The sequence below is a fragment of the Notothenia rossii genome (assembly GCF_949606895.1).
Source record: "Notothenia rossii genome assembly, chromosome: 8".
NCBI lineage: Eukaryota > Metazoa > Chordata > Actinopteri > Perciformes > Nototheniidae > Notothenia > Notothenia rossii.
In genome coordinates, this window is record NC_136906.1 from 82,610,815 (window position 1) to 82,622,051 (window position 11,237).

The 11,237-nt window shown below is 43.8% G+C and overlaps 1 pseudogene across 1 annotated transcript in view; it reads right to left on the reverse strand.

Moving 5' to 3' along the window:
- Positions 1 to 4,507: 4,507 nt before the first annotated feature.
- The window catches only part of LOC307016319, a 264,046-nt pseudogene continuing 257,316 nt past the window's right edge, over positions 4,508 to 11,237 (reverse strand). The window contains exon 2 of the transcript in view: positions 4,508 to 4,816. The product of the transcript in view is annotated as an uncharacterized misc_RNA (transcript). The remainder of the gene's footprint in view (positions 4,817 to 11,237) is intronic.

Genomic DNA, 11,237 nt, shown 5'->3' on the forward strand with positions numbered 1-11,237 from the left:
ACAACAACCAAACACACATTCAGAAAACCATTGAGCTCCAGACCAGGGGACAGGAAGTGAGGAATTGTTGACTCGTGTCAGGATTTCAGGACTCCTTCCTGCACCTCTCTACTGGAAGCTCGGTGGTTTGATTCCCAGGTTTCTTATTTAGGAGATGATAAGGCGGATCAAGCTTATCGTTAGGGCTGATTAGATGCAGCCCCTAGTTTAGCTGCTATAGACAAGTTTACGCGACAAACCACGGGTAGCGCCATAACCCTACACAAATGCACTTCATTTCCGCCGGAAGTCTTTTGCACAGCGTCTGTCGGTGTAAACCGGTGTAAACAGTCAGACGGGCACTGGTGTAAACACAGCGATTTCGATGCTAACAGTGATGCTAGCTTGGGAACACGATTCTACTTCTTTGACTGGAGATGGCGTTACTCTCCCCCACCCGAATTCAGTGCAAAACTGGGAGGATAACATGACGACGTGGCCCAGCATAATAAACTGCCTTATTTAGGTCATGCCCACAGGAGCCAACAGTTGTCTGTTGTTTACATAATGCACAATTTACATGATCTCTTTATGCTGTGCAATATATCATATGTGCCTGTACTGTTTGAATGAAAATAAAGTTTGATGTAATTTAATTTCATTATTGCACTGTTATTGCATTATTGCATTTCATATGTTCCTTAGAGTGCTACAATTTCTTTTAACACAGTTCATCATTCATATTAAGCTCATACTGTACATAAATAACACTGAATGAATTAATTGTTGAGAGGAAACTAAAGAAATGGCTTCAACAAGAAAGATCACATGTTTAATCCTAACAGGTATTACAAATTAAAATATAAAAGCAGCCCACACAATTACATCACTATGAAAATATTCATATATAATATTAAAAAATACAATGCATGCAGTATTTGTTGTGTTTATCTGTATTTAATGAACAACATGGCTGGGTGCTGGGTGCTGGTTTGTGGTCGTAGCACTCTCTATCTAACCACTCGTTCAGGTGCTTTCTCGAGTGATTGCAACCAACTACCGCACACGTAGTTCCCGAACCACTTTTCTTCATGTTGTAATTGTTATATCCTCTTTGTCTCTGCGATATCAGTGCTTTGTCGGCACAACGGAGCTAGCTAGCAAAACAAACCCAGTCCGCCAAAACGGAAGTGCATTGCATCGAAGGGAGGAGTTCAGGATGTAGAGCGGAAACGGCTCAATAACTTGTGTATAGGCAGAGAGTAAAGCCTTCAGGTGGGTCTGGTGATGCTGTCTTTGTCTCTCATCAGATTCCTGTGGACTCAGCCTGGACTCAAACACAGCACACAGAGAACTCAAACTGTCTGAGGACAACAGGAAGCTGACACAAAAAAGAAAATAGAACACGGCCCGCTATATCCCGAGGCTGTTTCGGCTCCGGGACCCTCCTCTCAGGACCCTCCTCTCAGGATCCAGCCTCTCAGGACCCTCCTCTCAGGATCCAGGCTCTCAGCTGTCTGGTCTCCCATCCCGCTGCCACACAGAGAGTGACTCACAGAGGAATCAGTCACTGAGTCACTCTTTAGTGTCCCCTGGTCTCCAGCTGTGTGCGTCACTCTTTAGTGTCCTCTGGTCTTCCAGCTGTGTGCGTCACTCTTTAGTGTCCCCTGGTCTCCAGCTGTGTGCGTCACTCTATAGTGTCCCCTGGTCTCCAGCTGTGTGCGTCACTCTTTAGTGTCCCCTAGTCTCCAGCTGTGTGCGTCACTCTTTAGTGTCCCCTGGTCTCTCCAGCTGTGTGCGTCACTCTTTAGTGTCCCCTGGTCTTCCAGCTGTGTGCGTCACTCTTTAGTGTCCCCTGGACTCCCAGCTGTTTGCGTCACTCTTTAGTGTCCCCTGGTCTCCAGCTGTGTGCGTCACTCTTTAGTGTCCCCTGGTCTCCCAGCTGTGTGCGTTACTCTTTAGTGTCCCCTGGTCTTCCAGCTGTGTGCGTCACTCTTTAGTGTCCCCTGGTCTCTCCAGCTGTGTGCGTCACTCTTTAGTGTCCCCTGGTCTTCCAGCTGTGTGCGTCACTCTTTAGTGTCCCCTGGTCTCCCAGCTGTGTGTGTTACTCTTTAGTGTCCCCTGGTCTTACAGCTGTTTGCGTCACTCTTTAGTGTCCCCTGGTCTCCAGCTGTGTGCGTCACTCTTTAGTGTCCCCTGGTCTCCCAGCTGTGTGCGTTACTCTTTAGTGTCCCCTGGTCTTCCAGCTGTGTGCGTCACTCTTTAGTGTCCCCTGGTCTCTCCAGCTGTGTGCGTCACTCTTTAGTGTCCCCTGGTCTTCCAGCTGTGTGCGTCACTCTTTAGTGTCCCCTGGTCTCCCAGCTGTGTGCGTTACTCTTTAGTGTCCCCTGGTCTTACAGCTGTGTGCGTCACTCTTTAGTGTCCCCTGGTCTCTCCAGCTGTGTGCGTCACTCTTTAGTGTCCCCTGGTCTTCCAGCTGTGTGCGTCACTCTTTAGTGTCCCCTGGTCTCCCAGCTGTGTGCGTCAGTCTTTAGTGTCCCCTGGTCTCCCAGCTGTGTGCGTCACTCTTTAGTGTCACCTGGTCTTCCAGCTGTGTGCGTCACGCTTTAGTGTCCCCTGGTCTCCAGCTGTTTGCGTCACTCTTTAGTGTCCCCTGGTCTCCCAGCTGTGTGTGTCACTCTTTAGTGTCCCCTGGTCTCCCAGCTGTGTGCGTCACTCTTTAGTGTCCCCTGGTCTCCAGCTGTGTGCGTCACTCTTTAGTGTCCCGTGGTCTCCCAGCTGTTTGCGTCACTCTTTAGTGTCCCCTGGTCTCCCAGCTGTGTGCGTCACTCTTTAGTGTCCCCTGGTCTCCAGCTGTGTGCGTCACTCTTTAGTGTCCCCTGGTTTCACTTTATTTCCATAAAAGTGCAGTGACAGGAAACTGAAGCATCTGTTGTTGTGTTGCATCCCCTCAAAGTAAAAGACCTCCAGCTCCTTCAAAGTAAAGGTTGTTTGAAGTGAATTAAACAAGACTCGTTATCCTGCTGAAACTAGAAGGCTTTTACTTTGAAGGATGGACTTCCTCACAGCTTCCTCACAGCTTCCTCACAAGTACAGAAACACAGCGGAAAGTCTGCCCGAACAGGCAGTGGAAATAAAACCTCAACATATCAGGAGTCATTCTCCAGAGGACTGTGTGTGTGTGTGTGTGTGTGTGTGTGTGTGTGTGTGTGTGTGTGTGTGTGTGTGTGTGTGTGTGTGTGTGTGTGTGTGTGTGTGTGTGTGTGTGTCGGGCCCGGCGCCACGCCTCACTTTGAGCATCATTCATCCATCAAAAAGTACAATAAATGTCACAATTATTAAATAACTTTAAATAATTATTTTCCCCAATATGTTTAGATCAGATATGTGGGCAGGCAGTCAAACAACGTGTAAAAAAGCCTCAACCCCAAGTGAGCTTGTAGTCTTAATGTTAGCGGGTGTGTGCTACTGTAAACACAGTCGGATGGGTGACGTTTTCCGGGCAGAGTCCCCGTTTTCGGTGGCTGGTACCCGGTTGAAACTCCCGAAAATGTTCGCGTTTTTGAACGTGCGTTAAAAAAGATAGAGCAAGGTGAAATCAAATGTTACATGTCAGTAAAAACAGAGTAACAGTGTTGTGCCTGTTTGTAGCGTGATCGTATTTCTTCTTCTGCCTCTACTTCTTCTTCTTCTTCTTCTTTTCTTTAATGGCGAATCGCTTCCACTTTGAGCATATATTGCCATCTAGTGTTGATTTATTAAATGTTCATATTAAATCCTTGTCCTCAGACCAGTGCTTTTGAGGAACTTGAAGATCAGCTTGTTTACTTCATTTCTTGATTTACTTTCGTATATTGACTTGAAATCCATGTTGTTTGACATCAACAAAAAATAAGACAGACAACTACAGATAGCACCACACGTGATGGTTACTTGTTATTAGTTAGGGCTGTATGGATCAGGTTTTTGCCAAAGCGAGCCCTTTTAGTAGAATAACAATATGTTATGTATTATATCAACCACATTGGTACAATGAGCGACATCTAGTGACGGATTTTGGAACATTGATTTGATTTTTCTCATGGCAGTAGAGACAAACCAGGGGACTTTATTTTTATTTTTAATCTGTGTCTGTCCATTAGGTATAGTATTTGATCCAATATTACATTTGGTTTATATATTAGTTACTTTCTTATGAAATGCCAGGTTTTAGGCCTTGATTTGAACATTCAATCCTGAAAATAAAAAATCAATCACATTAATGATTCTTTAATCCTGACCTAACTAGAGTAGATAGTAAGTAAGTAAATCTGTATAGGAAGACGAGTTAAGGGATAGAGGAGAAAAGGTTATGGTGTAATTACAGAGCCTGTCAATTTATAAATGGAGGAAATCAATGTTAGTCTGTTAACCAAAGTGCAGCCATCTGATAATGTACTATCTGTTATTAAAGATCAGAGGAAAAGAACAGAATGAGAGGGGTCAATCCGGAAAACAAATAAAGAAGCAAAGAGATTGTAGAGCAGTGAGAAGGAAAAAAGCTTGGTGTGTCAATTCATTACATTGCCAGTATTTTTCGTTGTTGTGAAAAAAAAATCGCCCCCTCTGATTTTTTAACAGCCCCCTCAGTCATTTCATCCTGGAGCCGGGCCTGGTGTGTGTGTGTGTGTGTGTGTGTGTGTGTGTGTGTGTGTGTGTGTGTGTGTGTGTGTGTGTGTGTGTGTGTGTGTGTGTGTGTGTGTGTGTGTGTGTGTGTGTGTGTGTGTGTGTGTGTGTGTGTGTGTGTGTGTGTGTGTGTGTGTGTGTGTGTGTGTGTGTGTGTGTGTGTGTGTGTGTGCTCCAGCAGCCAGATGTTCGCTCTGTGCCTCAAGGTTTCAACATCCAATAAGGTGCATTTATATAATATACAAAATGACTATGCCCAACTAATGCTCTAATTGTAGGTTAGCATCCAGCAGTCTCTATGTGCTGGAGACCCTACTCTACATTTATATCAACACACTTTGGGGGTCTCTGCTTGTGACTAATGTAAGTCGAAAAGGCAACAGTATCTTTGGGCCCACTGAAGTTGTAGTACCGCCGTTTCGCCACTATGAAAGTGTGCCTCAGCGCCTGATTTGGCGCCTTAGTTTGGGAGCGGACTGGCCATCGGGACGTTCGGGACGAATCCCGATGGGCCGGTACTGAAGTGGGCCGGTCGGACGATGTGGCCCGGCCGGTAACCGGCAGGCCTCAACATTATAAATGGCCCGCTGGCCCGGAAGCACTATTTTGACACCCCGGGCCAGCATAACGTACTTTCCACTTGCCCGCTCGGGCCACTCAAAATATTGCTTTAAAAGAATTGTCCTCTGGAATTGGTATTTTGACAAGCAATTTTGTTAAATTGTTTCGTTTATTAACGCTACAACAGAGCGTTTTGTGATTCGCTTGTCATTGTTGGGTGAAAAGCAAACAGCTGTTTGCTGCGGAGCGCAGCGCGAGTAGGCTCCCTTGAGCGGGAGCGCGCTCCTTCACTACAGACTATCGCGCCACCTAACCATTCGCCAAAATGTTTTTAATACCAGCGGTAACCGGCCAAGCGACGGGCAAAAAACAATCTTCAAATAAAAGAAAGTCACCGGAGGAGTTAAAGGAGAGTGACAGGGAGCATGAGAAGAAGAGGGAGAGAAGGTTTCAGCCAGCTTGATCGATGGAGTTGGTTTCTAGTGGTGCAGTGACGCGTCCTAAAACCCTTTATAATCTATCGATTAGATTTATGATTTGAACATTATAAAAGTAGGGTAGACATGTGGAGATTATCCGGCTGAACAAAACGTTCATTTATCAAACAGGTTTGTTTTCCACAGACCTTATTTCCAGCTATTTTCCAAAACCCTGTGGAGAAATCCCATTGCTTTTTGTCGAGGGAACCAGCAGCTTACTTCCTGGTTTTAGGACGCGTCACTGCACCTCTCAATATGATGCCAAGACAAGATCTTGATAAACAAGGTCTTCTGTCGGCTCTGTACATCAATGCCGATCTATGCTGACAAGTAAGTGAGGAGTAGACAATATAAAAGGTATTGGCTTTAGGGAAATGTCCCAGCAGGATAATGAAGATTCTAATCTAATCTAATACTTAGCCATTACATTTCTAACTCCTAATGACAGGAAGGCAGAAAGCGCTTTATACAAATAATAATACTCATAATAATAGCAGACATTTTTTAACAATGACCACAATATCATTATTTTAATAAACCAAATATGAACAATTGAGGAAAATGAGGAAGAACTGATGATTCAAGTAGTAATGTAGTTAGTGCATAAATTACTATTGCAACAAATGTGTTCATTTTCTTCATTATTAGTCGATTTTGTTTTTGGACGAATGCTCCGGGCCAGTGGTTATAATGGGGGGGCCGGTGATAACACAATGCCAGTGGCATTTTACCCTTAATGTGTACCTCTGCGGTAAGTCACTAGCACCGCGGTGGGCCGGCGGTACCAAAGTGGGCCGGTCAAGAGTCCCGGGCTGATTTGTAGCCCCAGTCCGCCCCTGGCTCAGACTCTGTCCTCCATCCGTCCCTCTCTGTTGTCTCAGCCTCCGCCCGGCTGCTCGCTCTCATCAGGATCATTTCCACCACTCAAAACAACAACTGCTGCACACTTTGTCCCCGAAGCGCTGTGTTCACCTTCAGGGTTTTACTGTGAAAGCTTTGACATTCCTGCACGGCTCAGCGGAGGAAGCGTGAGACCTGCTGCACGACAACGGCCTTCCTCTGCTCCACGCTCGCTCAGGTACAGGGCCTCATAGATACCTTCAAAATAAGACTACCTTTCAAAGTAAGACCAAAATATACCTTCAAAATAAGACTACCTTTCAAAGTAAGACCAAAATATACCTTCAAAATAAGACTACCTTTCAAAATAAGACTACCTTTCAAAGTAATACCAAAAGATAGAGACCCCCAAAATATACCTTCAAAATGAGACTACCTTTCAAAATAAGACTACCTTTCAAAATAACAATACCTTTCAAAATAAGACCAGAGTATACCTTCAAAATAAGACTACCTTTCAAAGTAAGACTACCTTTCAAAGTAATACCAAAAGATAGAGACCCCCAAAATATACCTTCAAAATAAGACTACCTTTCAAAGTAATACCAAAAGATAGAGACCCCCAAAATATACCTTCAAAATGAGACTACCTTTCAAAATAAGACTACCTTTCAAAATAACAATACCTTTCAAAATAAGACCAGAGTATACCTTCAAAATAAGACTACCTTTCAAAATAAGAATACCTTTCAAAATAAGACTACCTTTCAAAATAAGAATACCTTCAAAATAAGACCAGAGTATACCTTCAAAATAAGAATACCTTCAAAATAAGAGTCTCTGATTGGATGGATGTTCAGAGGGGCCCTCAGCAGCATCTGGAGGCTGAAAGAAGGGGCCGACGCTGGGTACTGAACCCTGCGTTACCCCCCCCCCCCCCCCCCACTCTCTCTGTTGAAGGACAAAGCAGAGGGAAGAGGAGTGTGTCTTTCAGAGGTCAATCACGCCTGTTGTTGGATCCGTTAGTCTGGGGGCCCCAAACTGAAGACCAGGGGCCCATAGGAGACCCAACAGTATGGTTATTGACTTGGAAACGAGCCACTGCCAGTCTTTCTTCCACACTAACTGCAGCACATATATTTTTTATATCTGAACTCAAATGATATTTGATTAAAATGGTAGCTTTGTAGAACTTTATAAATGTAGAAATCTGGTTAAAAAATGTAGAAATATCATCAATTTATCTGAATTAAATCAACAGAAATGGGTCAAGTATAAAAAAAAACATGTGGAAATAATATTTTTGATTAAAAAGAAAGCTATACAAAAGTTAATGGAATTAGAAATTGGGTAGCAAATATGGAAATATGTTCAATATCTCTAAAAGATGAACATTAGAACCTAAGAAATATTATCAATATAACTGATTTCAAACAAAAGGTATATTAGAAAGAATTGCAATGAAAACAGGAGAAAAATGAATTTAATGAAAGACATAAAGAAGACAACGTAAATGAAATACGATATAAAGATGTGAACAATAAAGGTGAGAACATTATTGTGGGGAAATGGACAGACTCTGATTTACTGCCTGTTTGTTTGCAGTTTACCTCCTGCAGCTCAAACCAAACTACATCTGACCTCATGAGATGTGATTATCTCCCATTATCTCTCCAGCAACCCTTCATTCAATGAAGAAGACCCCAGCTGCTGCACGGCATGCTGGGAGAGGGACATTCTTTAACTTCATATTCTGTTCTTGTACATATCGTATTCTGTTTACATGGATATAGACTTCTTGCACTATTGTATTTCATTATATATGTTGCATTGTTGGAGGAGCTCAGGTCAGGAGAATTGTATTTACATTTCTACACTGTAGCTGCTGAGCATATAATAAAACCTTTGAATTTGATGTAGTGCTCAGATGTTAGAAAAATCTCCCTGTTCCCCGGCTTGAGCTCGAACCTCAGGATCCATGTATCTGTGATCCTCTCCAGAATGGAAGGAGTCATCACACACAGAGCATCAACTAGTTCCTGAACAGTGTCCTTCACATGCTGATATCCAAGAGAGGGAGTTCCACAGTCACAAGATGGAGGGATAGAAAGCAGTATTCAATGTTTACTTCAGATTAGCTCCACGTCAGAAATGATCATGCTTGTCATATGTCTCTCTCCATAGAGGCTGAATCATCATGTTAATCACATAGCTATCATATGCCTCAAACAGTCCTGATGCTCTGCTAGGTAATCACACATCCTGTCATGTTCACAGCTACAGTTGATACCTTTGTTAGCATGTTGCTCTCATGTTGGAAGAGGACATTCAGGATTTTCACAACATCAGAGAAGACGAAAATATATTATACTACCCACACTCTCTTCTAATAATAATATACATATACCGTAGATGTCCACCCAAAGGTCAGGACTGTCTGAGAGTTCACAGACGTTGGAGTCGGTGTGGGGACATTTTCACTTTTCCTCCACAAACACAGAGCTCTGCAGAGGAGGAAGCAGCTGCAGGGCAGAAGAGGAAACACTGACAAGCCAAGGAAGTGTTCGACTGACATCCATCCCCTGTTGGTTCCAATCAAACCATTCATCAAAGCCAATCAAAGATCTCCAACTCTTTGTGACTGTGTAACTTTAAACACGTAGAGAGTTTGATCAGATCATACTTCAGGAGCTTTTGTTCTTTAGAAGTGAGTGTTTTATATTGAAAGTGAAGATCAGATCCAGAACAGGTGGCATTCCTCCACTTCTGTGCATTAATGACATTCTTTTCATTTCTAATGAATTCCTCCAATATGCCCGGGGGAGGGAGGAGGGTCTTTGTTGGATAATAATGGGAAGGGGGGGGGGGGGAGGCAGATGGCCGACAGGACGTGAAGACAAAAGGGAGTAAGAGTTTCTCCGTCTGAGCGAGAAGACACAAAACAGGGAAGATGGGGGGGGGGGGGGGGGGGTCTGCACTGATGTCCAAGCAGCAGCGCAGTTTGCACATCAACCTGATATAAAATATAGATCTTGGCGCACAAATAGAAATAATAATAATAATAGGTTACATTTGTATGGCGCCTTTCAATGGACCAGAGGCCGCTTTACAGGGTGAGAACAAACAAACAAACAAACAAACAAACAAGAACGGCAAATAATAAAGTAAAAATGAAACAGAGACCTGGCGGGTCACTTATCGGTCATAGAGCTCAGATCTGAGTTTTGGAAGGCACTTGAGTTAACTTGACCTTACCTCGTCTTTGCAGCCGCTTCATTTGTACTTGTCTCTAGCAGTAGATTAACTCGGACTTGTCCCTGATGTGTTTCATCTCAAAGTGTTTTGACTTGGACTTGGGTCTCCTCTCTTTCCTTGGGTTTTAACTGTAACTTCTTTTGGTGTTGTTGGTGTTTTGACTGGAACTTTGTCTGATCTGCAGTTTGACTCTGACTCGTCTCTGATAAGCGTGTAGTCTTAGACTTGTTGTCTTGTGGGCACTGGACTTGGACTTAAGTCGGACTTGCCTTGGCTTCGTCCGGGTTTTGACTGTGAAATTGTCTTTTGTACGTTTGACTTGGACTTGTGTCTCGTTTCTTTCCTTGGGTTTCTTACTCTGACTTGTCTTGGCCTTGTTGGTGTTTTGACTGGAAACTGTCTTTGTCTGATCTTCAGTTTGACTCAGACTCGTCTCTAATAAGCGTGTAGTCTTAGACTTGTTCGATCTCAGACTCTCTTTGTCTTGTGGGCACTGGACTTGGACTTGTTTTAACTCGGACTTGTCTCGGCTTTGTGTTGGCATTTTATTTAAACTGGTCTCGGTACATTGACTCAACCTTGCCTCTTCTCATTGGTGTTTGGACTCAAAATGTTCTTTGTGTACGTTCGACTTGACGTACACTTATTGATCAGTCTTCATCTGATCTGCATTTTGACTCGGACTCTTTTTTTAGAAAAGGGAATAAAAACAGTTTTTGAGTTCAGATAGGAACACTTGTTGAATTAAAATATTCCCTCAGTGGGGAAATCTCGTCTCCCAGCTGTCCAGGTTTCAATGGGGGGGGGGGGGTCAGATGTGTTTGGGTTCATTGTGCCGCCCCCCCCTCTCTGTTAGCGCTCTGTTAGCACACTGAAGCTCCAGTCCGCCGTGCCCTTTGACCTCTCAGGAAGTAAGCCTCAGAGCTCCTGATTCTGCAGAAGGCATGTGTTTTAATAATCAATGAGTGTTTTAAAGGTTACTTATTGCTGCTGGAGGAAGAGCTTTGGTCAGATCTGCTCACAGGTTCTGAGAGAGTCCTGGATAAGTCCTGGATAAGTCCTGGATAAGTCCTGGATAAGTCCTGGATAAGTCCTGGATAAGTCCTGGATAAGTCTTGTTCTCGTACAGCAGGACATGAATCTGCTTTTCTTTATAGCAGGGCTGAAGACACATCTATGTTGATATCAAAATGGTCTCAAGGTTTGAAGTCTATTTTCAGAAAACAACCCAAACCAACCTGTCAGCCTCTCCGTCTCCAGTCTGCACTTCTGAATCGTTATTGTGTTGATCGGGCTTTTCTCGGACTCGTTGACGTTTCTTTTCCTCAAACTTGTCTCGTCTTGTTGGGGTTTGTGTTGGCTCTGACTTGGACTTGTGTCTCGTCTCTCTCCTTGGGTTTTAATTCTGACTTCTCTTGGCGTTGTTGATGTTTTGACTCGTGTTCGACTAGAAATGAT